This window comes from Canis aureus, chromosome 29 (genome assembly GCF_053574225.1).
Source record: "Canis aureus isolate CA01 chromosome 29, VMU_Caureus_v.1.0, whole genome shotgun sequence".
NCBI classification, from domain to species: domain Eukaryota; kingdom Metazoa; phylum Chordata; class Mammalia; order Carnivora; family Canidae; genus Canis; species Canis aureus.
Window position 1 is genome coordinate 35,683,716 of NC_135639.1, and position 14,961 is coordinate 35,698,676.

General features: G+C 41.0%; 1 long non-coding RNA gene across 1 annotated transcript in view; it reads right to left on the reverse strand.

Annotated features, from left to right (window-relative positions):
• Positions 1–6,588: 6,588 nt before the first annotated feature.
• Positions 6,589–14,961, reverse strand: part of LOC144301414 (uncharacterized) — a 43,857-nt gene continuing 35,484 nt past the window's right edge. Inside the window, exon 4 of the long non-coding RNA XR_013368239.1 lies at positions 6,589–12,159. This is a non-coding gene — a long non-coding RNA (uncharacterized LOC144301414). The remainder of the gene's footprint in view (positions 12,160–14,961) is intronic.

The following is a 14,961-nucleotide window of genomic DNA, read 5'->3' on the forward strand; positions in this document are numbered from 1 at the left end:
GACTGTGACTATACTGCTTCCTTTCTGCAGTGTCAGACATGCAGCTGGCACTTAGTGAATACATGTTACATAAATAAACGTCTGGTTTGTCCAAAACCTTAAAGATGGAAGTATAGAAGGCTGCATCTATAGCCACACTATATGTTGGGACAACTCTGCCTTCACATGCCATGGATACCAGGACACAGCCAATGTGCATGCAAAGCAGAAATGAACAGTGAGAGTCTGAAAGATGGAGAAGCTGAATGACAGATAAAGAAGACTCCCTCAGAAGCAAGGCAGAGATTCTCAGAAGTCCCTCCCAATATTTCTCCTCAATATCCAGTGAGGAAGAGGCAGTAGGAATCAGAGTTCAGGGCGTGCACCTGCATGCACCTATCTCTGTAACTCACATAAACATGTGGCTTTTGCAGTCCTGCCTGGGAGAGCCTGGAGTTTGGTAGCATGGCCTCTTCTTCTACAGAAGTTTTATTTTTTATACTTCACTCTCTCAGAAACAATTAAGCAGATATAATAACTTAGTCCTTATAAATTCCTTAAAATCTCTTGATCTCTTCTATTTTTAGCACTCCTAAATTCCTTACAGTTTCTTTTTTCTGCTCTGTGTGCTGCTCTAGTTCCTTGGTCTCCCCTCTTTTCTGTCCATGCATAGTTCCACAAAGGCTCCAGATGAGACATGCCCCAGTCCCACAATCCCAGAGGACTGAGGTTTGGGTTCTATGCTAATCGCTTTTCTCACGGGAACCAAATTTTCCCCCTTTCCTTTATGGAAAGTGAGGAAGGGATAAGGGGCTGAGTGAGCAAAGGTGAAGAGAGAATTCTGGGAACTCCAAACATTAATTTTTATCCCATCGCAGGTAAATTGTAGTGTATAAGTTAAAATTTACAGTTTATCTGTGCAATGGCTTTAGTTCCAATGTTCTTATAAAGGATTGGGCTAAAGGATTGATTCTCTTTAGATATTAGGGGGATAGCTTAAGCAAGTTTACAAGCATTTTTTTTTCTTATTCTTGCTGTCTTCTGACAGTATAGAGTAAATAATGAGGGCTTATAAAATTGGTTCCCTTCCAGAGCGCAGACCAGTCCATGCAAAATGGGTGAGATATGATTTCACAGAAACAGATTAAGGGAAAAGACCTCCTGCCCAGTAAGGCTCCATGAAAGAACTCAGGGAAACAAAGAATCCAGTGCCGTGCCCTTCAACCCTGGTTGCACATTGAAAGCATGTGGGGCATTTGAAAAAATATTCTCTGGTTCTCACCCTCAGAAATTCTGATGTCATGGGTCTCAGGTATGGTCTCAGCACTGGCATTTTTAAAAGCCCACCAGGTACTTCTATTGTACAGCCAAGGTATAGAAATACACCCTGGTCTGAAGGGAAACCCTGAGTCCTTCTCTTACATTTTCCTTCAAATACTTACAAAGATCCAAATTATCTTTGGCTTAGCCATGGGGTCAAGAGATCTGGGGCCAATCAGTTTGAGATAAAAATTTCATTATGGAATTATTCCATTGGATTGATCTAGATGTGTGTGTGTGTGTGTGTGTGTGTGTGTGTGTGTGTGTAACAGATTTCTTCTGAGCCTTGAAGTCCATGTCCTCAGCAGGGTCCCTACGCTTAGGATTTTGGGAGCTTTCCCTCAAGTAACACTGTAGTTTGACGTTCACATCCCAAGTGAACATGGCAGTCATCATCAGCATAAATCAGCAAGCAGAATGTAGCAACCAGCACAGAAACGCTGGCTTGAGAGTCTGCGATGATATTTTTATTTTCATATATCCACTAGGTTCAAGATTTGTTTATTAATTCTGTAGCAGGTTAAGGGAATGGAGGCAGCTGGTATCATTTATTCATTTATATTTTCATTTAAGAGCCATCTGCTGAATGTCTTCTGTGTTCCAAGCTCTGGTTAGGGTTTAGGATAGAATGGTGAACAAGATTAACACAGTCTCTGTCCTCTGTCCAGGAGGAGACAGAGACAAGTGGAATGAGCACTGGCTCAGAGTAGGAATATGGGAGCACATGGTCGGGACATCCAGCCCAGACATCGTTGACAGGTTGAGGGGCGGTGGTGGTGAAAATCTGGAAAAATTACTTTGGGGAGAGTGGCCGCCATAGAATAAACCACTTGGATTCTCCTTTAAGAAAGAACTTGCTGTTCGACTCCTGGGAGTGCAGTTATCTGATAGCATCCAGCTGTGAGGGCTTTTAGGCTTTGCCTCAGCTTTTAGGCAAGGGGTGGGGGTCGGGAGGAACAATGCTGTGCATAGGGTGGAGTGAATGGTAGTGGGAAAAAGAAGAAAGAGGTAAGGGAGGGATTGTGACCAAATCATGGAGAGTCTTGGAGACCATCATAAGGATGCTGGCTTCTACTCAAAGTAGATGGGGTGGGAGGAGGGCATTGAGTGGGCAGTGATATGGGCTGATTTATGTTTCATGGTATCCTTAGCCTTTGACTTGGCTCTAGCCCATTTCTTCCCCTGCAGGCAATAATACCTGCCTCTGCGAGGACCTGGCATCTAGCAAAGAGGTACGTACACCGTCGGGGTGACTGCTAGTCTGATAGCTCTGTGCAGTGGAAGTTCTAAAGAAGTTGAAGATTTTATTTCTGACTTCAAGAATGTTATATTCTCAGGGATGATACTAAGTGTGTTCTTGTGCCTCAAAGGTGTGGAGGTTATCAAGCACCAAGGCCAGGAAGTATGGTGAAGTCAAGTCCAGCAGTCTTTGTAGGGTGATGAGTGAAATGACTGGTTTTTTTTTTTTTTTTGTTTTGTTTTTTTTTTTATACTTGGAAGTGGAACTACTTAACACTCCTACTTGTCCTCAACTTACAATTGCCTTCCCTGACTTGCTCAATCTGGTGATCAATGAGCTTGGCAAGCAGGTGGCCCTGGAAAGGTCCTAACTGGTATGCAATCCTAAATTTGGAGCATGGCTGTCTGTTTTCCATTCTTTGCCTTCTGTAGATTTCCAGATACAATTGAGCTGAGCCTAGAAGTAGAGTCAGGCTAAAAGGGAAGGGAACTATATAGAAAAAAATTAATTCTTCACTGGAGGAACGATTTTTCTGTTTAGAGATAATAAAGATTCCATGCTTCCCCCCTTCCCCCATTAATTGTTCTTCCTAGGATTTCTTCACCTTAGCTGATCCTAGAGCTGTCTTGAGAAAGCCCATGACTTGGTAGCTTCCTGTTTAGCTTCAGGCCCCACACCAGGCCTGGATGTCCTTGTAAACTCACTTTCTAGTAGATTTCTTGGCAAAGGAACAACTCTTTTCAATACCACCTGTTCCCAGGGAATGCCAGTATCAGGAAGATAAATGCTCAGAGTGAGATAAAATCTGTTCTAGTAGGCGGTTACCTTCTCTATCCAAGAGTGTGAGCTAACCTGGCCTTGACCATTCTTGACCTGAAATGCTACAATGAGGACAATAATGGTGAACAATACCATTACTAGGAAAATGGCTGGAACTCACAGTTCACAAATATTCATGGTGAATAAACATATAAAAATATTTAGCATCACTAATCAAAGAAGAAAGAGGAGAAAGGGTGTAGGGCAAACAAAATCAGTAAAATTGCAAACAACCAAAAAGCTCACTATAGACAATTAGTTAAATCTGAATACAATGGAATATCTTAAAATTTCTGTTTATAAAAACCTTGTTTATGGGCATCATAAAATGCTCACAGGACACAGGACTATATATGCAAATATGTTCTTAATTTTAAAAATAAGCATTTACAAAGAGGAAAATATTAAAAACTAACAATATTTGTTTTGGGGTGTATAATTATGGATTATTTTAATTTCCTCCAAATATTTTTCTCTAACTTCCTATTTTCTAGAATAAATATATAATAAAGAAAACCAAATAAAAATAAATTTTAGGAAAAAATTAAGAAAATGGATATTATACCACTCACATTTTTTTGCCTATAATGTAATTTTCACAGAAAAAAATTTTTGAGAAAATACTTTTAGAAGTCATCTAATGTTGCTCTTGGCTTTTTCTTGCAAGAGTATGGTGTGATGGCAATAAAAATTTTTTCATGAAGTTATGATTTAAATGGTTAGACGGTCTTAGTTGACCTCAAGCCCAGTTATAGAGTTTAATCATCATCTTTTGGCCACCAAGGCTAGATACATTTAGGTACAGCCACTGTCATTCTTTAATTAGTGAAAATTGGCACATGTAAAGGACACAAATCCACCCTCTTCTGAGCCTTCTGCCATTTTCAGTGCAGATGGGAATAAAGAGGGGAAGACTGAATAATTATTCAGTGAAGGTGATAGAAAAGAAGGAAGGAGAGGAGAGTAGTGCAGAGGGAGACTTCAGAGAGCATACTTGAACATGAGAAGATCTGGGAGGGAGGGATGGGCCTTGATGGGTGCTGACATTTACTAAGTTTTCCTCTGTGCTGGGCTCAGTCCTACGTTCTATTCATTCATTCCTTATGGAAGCTCTTGAGGGAGGTGTTTTCTCCACCTCATGATGAGGACATTGAGACTCAAAGAGCCAACTGCCCAAGATTATACATGCTAGTAGACAGGGGGGTTGGAAGTCAAACCACCATTATAACTCATTCCGTGTTATATGTGTGTGTGTGTTTGCATGTGTATGCCTGGTGAACATGCCTCTGCCAATAGAGTTTTCCCCACCCAGTCACCTGAAGCTTGGAGAGGTGAAGGGACTCGTCTGTGGCCATGGAGACCACACTAGAACACAAATGACCTGATTATCCATCTACTTGGATAAATTGCAATTTAAACTCAAACTGTCTGGGAAAAGCTTTGAAACAGAGAGCAGACTTTAGGGGCTGGCAGCCATCACAGTAGAAAGGAGAGTCCTAAAAAGCAAGAGAAAGTATGGAAGATGGTGCCTGTGAGGAGCCGGCTCAGGAGAGACCTCTGAGGTGTGCTGACCAGCAAGTATCAACATCCATGTGGTCCCGGAGACCCAGGATCCCTGCTTTCCTAGGATCCAGGAGTGGTTCCTGAAAGGGCAGATCAGATGGTATAACTGCTTCAGGACAAGGAGAGCTGAGAGAGTCTTCAGCCTTTGGAGAGATGTAGCAATATATGAGATTAAGAAGAAAAATTCAGACTCAGGGAGCCAGACAAAAAATATCTGGGTTGGGAAGGGCTGGACACTGAAGCTTCATTCGTCCTGACCGAGGCTTCCTTGAGGTTTGTCCCAGTCCTCCCACGCTGTTGTAAAGTCACTTCTTCAAATCCATGACCTGAATGTGAGGCTGCCCATGGTCAGCTTGTGGGAAGGAGGGTGGGAAATAAAGAAGCAAGGACTGCAGCCCCACAGTGGTGGTCTCCTAGAGGGTCATTATTGTCTTCCATATCTTTTTGATTGTTTCTCATAAGACCTGGCAGTCTCTTCCACATGAAAGCACCCCATGCCCACTAATGATAGAAGCATCACAGAGAAGCTATGTGGCAAGGATAAAAATTGGGACATTTTAATCTCAGATGATCCAGTGAGTCGTTTTCCTCTGCACTATTGTTAGATTAGAGTTCTTAGAGGGCAAGGCCCCTGTTTATCCATATTTAAATCTCCCATAGGCCTAATATGGCATCCTGCTTACACATGTGAATTAATTGAGTGACACCAAGATGTTTTTCCAAGGTTGGGTTGGAGACTCTTCAACTAATTTTCCTACAGATACAACACAGTTTATTTCTGCATGGGTGATTTCTTTGGATTTGTCACATTGAAATGCGTCAGTCTTCCATTTGCCTCTTACCTGGTAAGTACTAAGAGGTTTTCCTTTGGCTGTTTTTCACCCTCGAGGCCAAGTCTAGTCATCAGAGAAATGTCCCTGAGAAATATAATAGGTTTTGCCATCTCTGTTTGATGCAGAATGTTGGAGAAGATGGAAAAGATAGATACTTCCGATAACAAACTACCCAATTACAAATACGTTTACAAATGGGTTGCTTTCTACTTCTTGCATATTGTTTTTTCATATGCAGAGTCAACATTATTGGCCCTTCCTCAGTAAGACAGATTTGAAATAGTTTTTGCATAGTGTAGTGGATCTGACCAGATAGAAAACATAATGGATAGACAGGAAATTAGACCTGGACAGAGTCTATGCCACTTCCTGCCAATCTTCACAGGGGCTGTCAAAATGGCATCCACATTCTAAGTTCCCTTATTTGTTCACTATAAGTATCAATATAGATTAAAGGCCCTTTATACTTACTTTTCTTAATATTAGAAATCCAAGAATTTCTCGAACACCTACCATGAGCCAGGAATTATGTGATGCCCTTTGCATGTAACCCCTCACTTTTACATTATTCTATTTTGTAGTAGAGGAAGGAGAGTGTCACAGAAATTACATCAATTGTCGGAGACTAAATCACTCTTAATCAGCAGATGGGATTTGAATGTAAGTCTGTCAAAATCCAAACATTTGCTCTTTCACGTAAACCACAGTCCTGTAGTTACATTCTTACTGGGATGGAAGGACTTTGCCATGTGAACTATCCACCCCCAAATTGCCTTCATTATGGAACCCTATCAAAGGCTTTTGCAAAAATCTAAATAAATCATGAAGACTGTATTCCATTTTTTGAAATCTTTATTTTGCTTCTCAAAGGATTCCATGGAGCCAAAGAGATGGTCAATGGAATCCTTTGGTCATGCCAGCTCAGTCTCCATTCCAAAGCAAAGGCCCCCAAGAAGGATTGAGCAGAAGGTCACTTTTCTATAACATTCAGGTGCCATGCAACTATTTTCCTGCAGCAATTGGACAGTTTTTTTTCCAATATCTTGTTGAAATCACTCTGAATATAGTGAAAATATTTTCACTCTGAAAATCACTCAGAAAAAACTATATAATGTGAAACTATATCATGTGAAATGTTAATTATCTACTTCAAACTGTTTTTCTTTTTAAAAATTATTTTGGATTTATAAAAATAATATATTTATTGTAAAACATTGAAACAATGAAAAAGTATGGAGATATAAAAGTGAGCATTCTCATTTATAGCCCATTTTACTCATGCTCACCTTAGGAAGTAACCATGGTAATATTAGAGGGTCCGTGCTTTTCAGCCTGCACCCCCCTACACACATGTGCGCGCACGCACACACACACACACACAACTATGTGGCTTTTCTTTTGTACAAAAATGAGAGCATAGTCTGCATTTCATCTGCAATTTGCAACTTAATACATCTCACGTAGGCTTTTATGTCCATCAGTCATATTTTTGTTTGCTTATCACTCATAAATGGGAATAACACTGCTTTCCTCTCCTTAATCTTATAATTTTGCTGGAGGATAAATCATACGTTAAAAGATATTCAAAGATTTTTTAAAAATGGTACCTGAGGTTTTGCCCTGGCCACTGAAGTATTATTTTACAGGGAGACGTTACACAGATTAGGTGGGGAGTTCCAAAGAGAATAATGACAAGGAAATAATTTCTCGTTTTCCCACTCTGAATGGGACACTTCGTGATCTGCATATTATAAAAACATGAAAGTGAGGTCAGGCTTGGCAGGGAAATTGCTGGCTACAAGCTTTTAGGACAATTAAGAAACAGCAGGATCATTCTGGCAGGAGCTTCAACCAGTTGGCAGAAAAATGCCTCTTCGGCTCCTATGGTGACTGGCAATTCCAAGTAAATAGCTAAAATTGCCTTTCATGTCTGTCGGCAACTTATTTCTTGAAGTTTTTAAGTCTTGTTGAGTTTTCTTTGATGATGCGGTATCTTCTCTATTAGGGCAAACCTAATATCTACAAAGATAATTTCAACTCTAATAGCATGAAAATTCACCTGTTTTCAGAACTAGGAATCCTTGAAAACTTGCTCAAGTCTAGAAATGAAATTTTTCTCTCAAAGTTTTTTTCTTTAAGGCTTTGTTACCATATATAAGGCTATGTTTTACATGATTAGTGACATACTAATAGGCATTTTGAAATATTAAAAATAGCTCACAGACCCCTGTTATTATCTTTGGTGAAGTCCAAGGACTTGGAACCCTAGGTTGGACATTATTAACTTAAAATGTCCTTATTCACTGAAATTATAAGCTGTCAATAAATATTATTTTTCTTCCCACTTCAATTTTCTGTTCTCTCTGAAGCTACATTGCTCCTCCTACCCCCAATACCTAGCCAGGGCAACCAATAATTGCTTGTTGGCTCACTGCTGAAGCCTAAAGTTGAGAGGCTGCAGAGTGTAGTGGTTGAGTGTGGGCCTGGAGTTCCAGTGGCTGGTCCAAAGCCAAGCTCTACCACATGTTCATGTACAGCCTCCATAGAGTAGACAAGATGGTGGCACCTCCCTCACAAGCTTATTGAGAAAATTAATGAATCCACATAACAAAGCACCTAGAACCCTGCCTGGACCACAAAGTGTGAGTTATTAGTTTATCTTCTGTATTTAAGGCCACCTTTTTCAACTTTTGTAATCAGAAGAAGTTAGTAACTACTTATGCTTCTAAAGGAAAATCTCCTCTTGTTTCCTGTGTCAAAACAGAGAGAGGAAGAAGATACCATAAGTCTGATCACTTTTTCTCTCTCCTATATTAGGTCAGGTAAGAGTGGGGTTTTGAAGCCAGGCTGCTCGGGGTGGCAACTCACCAGCTTGTACCATGAACAAGTTTCCTAACCTTCCCAAGCCTCAGTTTCCTTATCTGCCTAAGGGGATAACAGTCTCCCTGGTCATGGGACAGTCTCCCTGGTCAAGATCAAGACAGTGTGAATAAAGTATTTACACATAGTAAGTGCTCTATGTAATTAACTAGTGAGTTGATTCAAATGCAGCAAATTTAAATCCATCTACCAAGCACCTACGATGTGCCCACTCTATGTAGGGACTTTGTTTATCCAGAACCTTTCAAGGAACACTCATTATATGCCCTTAACTAACGCAGAGATAAGGCTTTGAAAATGTGTATTAGTGTTTAGAGGTAGAAGGCGATAGAGCTGGAACGTGATCCAGGTCTTCTGAATCACAGGCTGGTATCCTTTCTTCTCTACCCCCGAATTTCCCCATGCCCTATGAACATCTGATTAACCCAAGACTCTCAGGGTCGATAATTAAGAAACAAGGTGGAGGGACTGTTAGTCTCTGCCTTCTGTTTGTTAGAAGCTTTCTCGATTTTTTCATGACTGATGCATATGTACATGCACAGTATACTTTTCGATTTTTTGCACAATATCCTTTTAACAGTTAAACAATATAACAAAGGTTTTTCACAGTCAGACTCTTGGGTTCTTTCTCCTCAAAGTTTCGTGGACTTTTTAGAATGTCTAAATGACCCTGAAAGTTTTTAACCAGGAGTGTTTTCCCTTTTTCATTGATTCTGAAACAGTGAGTTGACTCCTCTCTCCTTCCTGGAAGCCTTTTTAAGTCATTACAAATAGCATTTATCTTTATAGTTAAGTGACCTTTAGCGCAAACGTCTCTTTCTTCTTCCTGGGATGGGATCTGCCATCATTCTCCTGGAACACAAAGGCCTCCACTAGATTGATTTATCCTGCTGAGGCTTTGGAAGGGATCTCCTCTTCTCTGACCACGTCTGAATTTAAACGTTGGGGGAAAATATTTAATAACAAGGCTTCTCTTTTCCCAGTTTTCCTTGGAGTTGTTTTTTGAAGAGGCAGTTATTCTAACATCTGCTTGGAAAACTCTATTGTCCCCAGTCAGAAAATATGGCTTTGTATCTTTTAGCCAATTATTTCTTATCTTTGGCTACTTCTGCTCTTTTTAAATTCAAATCAGCCAGCATCTGTTCCCAGGATTCTGTGCCAAGGTGCCACCCAGCTCAGAGAAACTAATCTTTGATCTTTTTCTTTTCTCCGGCTTGGTACCACACATTAGTTACCATCCCAAAGTCTCCCACGTTCTCATGATTTCCTTTGTAAATTTATTTGGGATTTAAAAAAGAAAACTTAAAAAAAGGAGAGCTATGAAGCTTATTCATATTTAATGCTGTACGAAGGTAGCCAAAGCTTTGTGGTCCTCAGGTTTGGTGTCTTCTGCCTGGATGTTGTGTATGTCTTCATGGGGAGAGAGCTGCCAACTTTGCACAGAGCAGAGGATTTTCAGTATTGGCTCCTCCCGTATCCTGGGTCCCTGATAAATTTCCCAGGTGGCTTTTTCATATCATGGGCATAACGGTGGAGCCCACCTCCAAAGATCAAAATTAATGTCAAGGGAGAGGCTCAGGCGGCACCTGCTGTACCGAGACAGTCTCTGATATCCTCAGCTACTTTCCTTTAGTGTCTTGGTACAAATAGGGCCCCTCTGAAACAGAACTCATGATGGTTTTGTAGTTTCACACTGGCATGGAATTTTGGTCCAATGTTTGAAGAAAATCTTCTATTTATGCATAAGGAGACTTCTGAATTCTGAATCATGGTTGCAGGCATTTTTAGAGTGAGAGTTGTGTAACTCGTGGAAGTTGGAGTAAAACGGTTTTGAAAAGTGCTGCTAAGGACTTTTCAGTCACTCAGTCATTCAGTCCACAAACATTCGTTGAATGCCTCCTCTATGTCAGATACTACATGAGACCCCAGCAGTAGAGCAGCAGGGAAAGCAGACAGGGAGAGCCCCGTCTTCCCGAGGCTTGGAGCCCAGCTGATACCTTCTGTTAACGCAGGAGCAGTTTGAATATGAGTTGTGGCTTTTCCAAGTCAGGTGTAAAGCTTGTCACTTGCCTTGAAGCTAGCTACATTAAAAGGCTGATTCCCAGATAAATCCCTATTGAAAAGATTCTATAATTTCCAGGAAGATGATATCTCCTGGGCATTTTGCTAAGGAATCAGACCTTTTTAACCCAGAGCCGAGAATGTGAATAAGTTGGTCCCTTCTTGGTATGGAGAACAGTGGTCGGTCTGAAACAAACATTGGCAAACTACTACCTGGGGGCCACACCACCTGTTTATGTGACCTTGCAAATGAACAGTAGCTTTTACATTTTTAAGCACTTGAAAAAAAATTAAGAATATTTTCTGACACCTGAAAACTATATGAAACTCAGATTTGAGTGTCCATAATAAAGTTTTATTGGCCCACTGTGCCCATTCCTTTATATGTTGCCTATGGCTGCTTTTGTGCTGTGGTGGGCGAGCCGGGGGATCACAGGAGAGACTGTATAGTTTGCAAAGCCTAAAGTATTTATTACTTGGCCCTTTGAAGAAAATATTTTCTGACTTCTCATCTAAGAGACTTTCTAATGCTGTCACTTCACACCGCATGACTGTGGTCACCTCTTGAGATGCTGAGAGATGCATTAATCCCAAACTGCCCCTTCCCTCTGTATGACATGAAAAATAGAGAAAAGTATAAGAAAAAAAAGAATGACATAGTTTTGAATTTTCTTAAGCCGCAAACTTGTGAGAAATAGCACATTATTTTCCATAATGAAGCTGAACGTGCTTAGTGTTAGAACATGCACTCTTATTCATTCCTACAAAACCTCTGTGTTTTGTCTTTTCATCCAAGTTCAGTTAATTCTGGATTTTCTCTCTTGTTTTCCTTCTCTGCTAGCATGGGGAACCTAGGTGGCATCCTGCCAAGGGTGCCTGTCCTGGGATGCAGCCCATCTCTGGCTACTGGCATTCTGGGAGTGTCCAGGACCCTATTTGGTCTGGCTGCCTTCTGCTGCAATGTCTTTTTATCATTTCTGCCAGATACTTCCAAGGCTGATGAGTGCTCTGCTACTCCTGAGCCCCTTTTGGGTATGGAGAAACTTGCGCTCTTCCATGTTGCTCTAGGGCTGCTAGAAATCAATTGACCACTCAGCCTTCTCTGGCCCCAGTAGCCAAGAACTCTGGGAGGAGAATCAGGTCTGTGTGACAATAATGCCCTTGCACTTAAGAATGGCATCCTTCCTCTTCACACAGCCAGCTTCCGGGACGGACACTCCCCCAGGCCGGCTGCTGCTCCATTGGCCTTGGTGTTGGAAGAACTGGATGTGTTCTCTTTCAGTGCTGTGCTCTGAGGCAGGTGGGGAGGGGGGAGGCATAGGCTTCTGCTTGATAGGCCTTTCAGAAAGGAGCCTATTTGTCTTTCCCAGTTCTGTACATGTTCCAGCCAGCTCAAGTCAGACCTATTGGCTCTGCTTGATTCAGCAACTTCAGGCTCTGGTTAGGCCAGATGGAAAATCAGTCCTGGAAAAACGAAAATGTGAAAAACCAAGGCAGAGAAGGTCATTCACCCCCTCATAAATCTAAACACACTAAGTCCATTGAAGGACTTGCCAGGAAAATGCTATTTTCAGTTTTCTCTGTGGGTTCAATTTATCTTTACTAATAAGTAGTCAAGTTGAATTAGATCCAGAACCAGATACAATTCACCCCTTTTTTCCTTGAAGGGAGTTACCCCAACCTTCCTGTCAGAGACCTGGCTCTTCCATCCTAAGGACTGGCGTTGTCCGAGTTAGGACTTATAGAAGATCTTCCTTTAAGATCTCTGAATTAAGTGCACTGAGGTTTCCCTTTCTGAAATAAATGACCAATTGCCTCTTTCCTGCTCTATCTCATTAAGGATGAGAAACAGTTACTCAGGATTGCACTTTACTTCGCTGGGTTTTGCTTCTCAAATTGGCAATTTTCCTGCATCTTATGATCTACCTTGGCCTGAAGCACAGCCTCATCCATCATCCTGACCATTCAAATTTAGAGTTTTGAAAGATATGTAATAAAATAATGGAGTATGACGAAGGACACAACTATCCAGGCAACTTGGGTGGCCCAATCAACCCTAGTGTCAATGAGGTGGTTGGAATGGGCACTGGAATGCCCACACCTCCATAATATTACCACATTCGTGTGTAAAGATAAAATACACAATGTATTAAAGCATTCCCCAAGCTTTTGTGGGCAAGAATCAGAGCTCCCATCCTATGAGGATATGAGCAGAGTAGAAGAGAGCATTCAGGTCTATTTCCCATCTGAATGGCAAACTGGAAATTGGTTTCTGCTTTTCCATATGGAAATGACTTGTTTCCCACATGGGTTGCATAAATAAGAACAGCTGTCCTGAGGCTGATCCTTTCAGGACAGAGTGAGAGGAACCTTTCCTTTGAACTCCCTGTGGTAGTCTTAATATAGAATCACAAATTCTTTGATATGCCTCCCTTCCACAGGTGGGCCCTAGCTCCCCACTCCTTGAGTGTGAGCGGGACTTAGTAACTCACTTATAATATACAGCATGCAGCAGGTGTGACCTTGTGTCACTTACAAAGATTTGGACATGAAAGGTACTATGGCTTCCTCTTTGCTCTCTCTTGGATCACTCACTCTGGCAATCCAGCTGTCATGTCATGAGAACACTAAAGGAGTCCTATGAAGAGGACCACATGTTGGGGAACTGATGTCACTGCCAAGAACCAATAAGAAACTGTGGCCTTTTGCCAACAGCCGTATGAGTGAGCCACGCTGGATATAGATTCTTCAGCCTCAGTTAAGTCTTTAGATGACACAGCCCTGGCCAACATCTTAACTGCAATCCCACAAGAGAACCTGAACCAGAGCCCCTGAGCCAAGCTGTTCACAAATTCCTAACCGACAGGAGCCATGAAATCATAAATGTTTGTTGTGTAAAAGCTACTGAGTTTTAAACTCATTTACTGTGTAGCAATAGATAATTAACAAAGCTCCCCTTTGAGAACACTTCATTTGTAGTAAAAATTTTATTATAAATGTTATTTATGTTACATACCTTTATGTTTCCTGGTCATAAAAAAATATCTGGTCAGCTTTCCAGAGCAATAGGGCTGATAAAAATGAATTACCATATTAGTTTAAACCTGAGCTGCATGAACTTGATCAGACATGTTCCTAGATAATTTAGTGATATATTCAAATGCTCCTCAGTGTAGATTACTTGAGTGGACAAAGAGAAAGAGGGGTCCAGGTTATCAATTTCACTTCATTGTAATAACAGAGTTAAGAGCATACTGTGATGGTTTTATCATATGCCTGCAAATTCTTTGACACCCCTTTCATTGAGAGTCTGGTATCTCTGTCCCCTCCTGTAGAATCTGAGCTAACTGTAGTGACTTGTTTATAACCAGAAGGTGGCTCATTCAACAGCCAACTGAAGTCTCAGGTGTCAGCCAGGAGCAACTACTAGACATGTGAGCAGCAAAGACAGCCCCCCACCCCCCATGATTTCTATCCCCAACCAGCAAGTTACTTCCAACTGTCAAGTCATCCCCTAGTTTAAGTCTTCCGACTTGAGACCCCAAATATTCATGGAGCAAGTTCCAGGAGCCTATTAAAATGGGTGTTTCATGTCACGAAGGTTTGTTACGTAGCAATAGTAACCAGAAGGGACACGCAGAAACAGTTTTTCTACATCTTTCAAATTAGTTGAAAACAATCCAATTTGGAGACAAGAACTAATTAGCTAACTGAATTGAAGTGATGACCTTTAAAGGACTTGACTTCAGGGCAAAATGTAAGGTTCAGTAGGAAGGTGGCAACGTGAGAGACCAAGTGGAGAAATACAATACGGTTTTTGCTATGTTGTAGTTTTTGTTGCAAATTGCAGCTCTCTGTGGAAAACGTTAAAAAGCTCGTTAGGCAGCATGCATAGAGATTGAAACGGTAAGCATAAATTTCATCTTTGAGTCTTTTCCCCCACTTTAAAAATAATTGCAATTGTGAAAAATTTCAAACACAGAGAAATACATCCGAGTATTCACCACTACCACCGAGAATTCATCCAAGGTTAATGCTTTTGGACGTATTTGCTTGGAATCTATTTTTAAATAAGAAATCAGTGGATAGATACATGTTGAGCTTCCCCCTCCTACCAATTCCAATTGATGCTGTCCCCAGAGGTAACTGCTATCTTGGAGTTCGTGTTTCTCCCTTGCCTTTGCCTTTTAATTATTTTAAGAACAATTATTTCTGAAAGTTATCTTATAATTGCATTTTTGAGAGCTGGCTTTAATGATGCTGTCA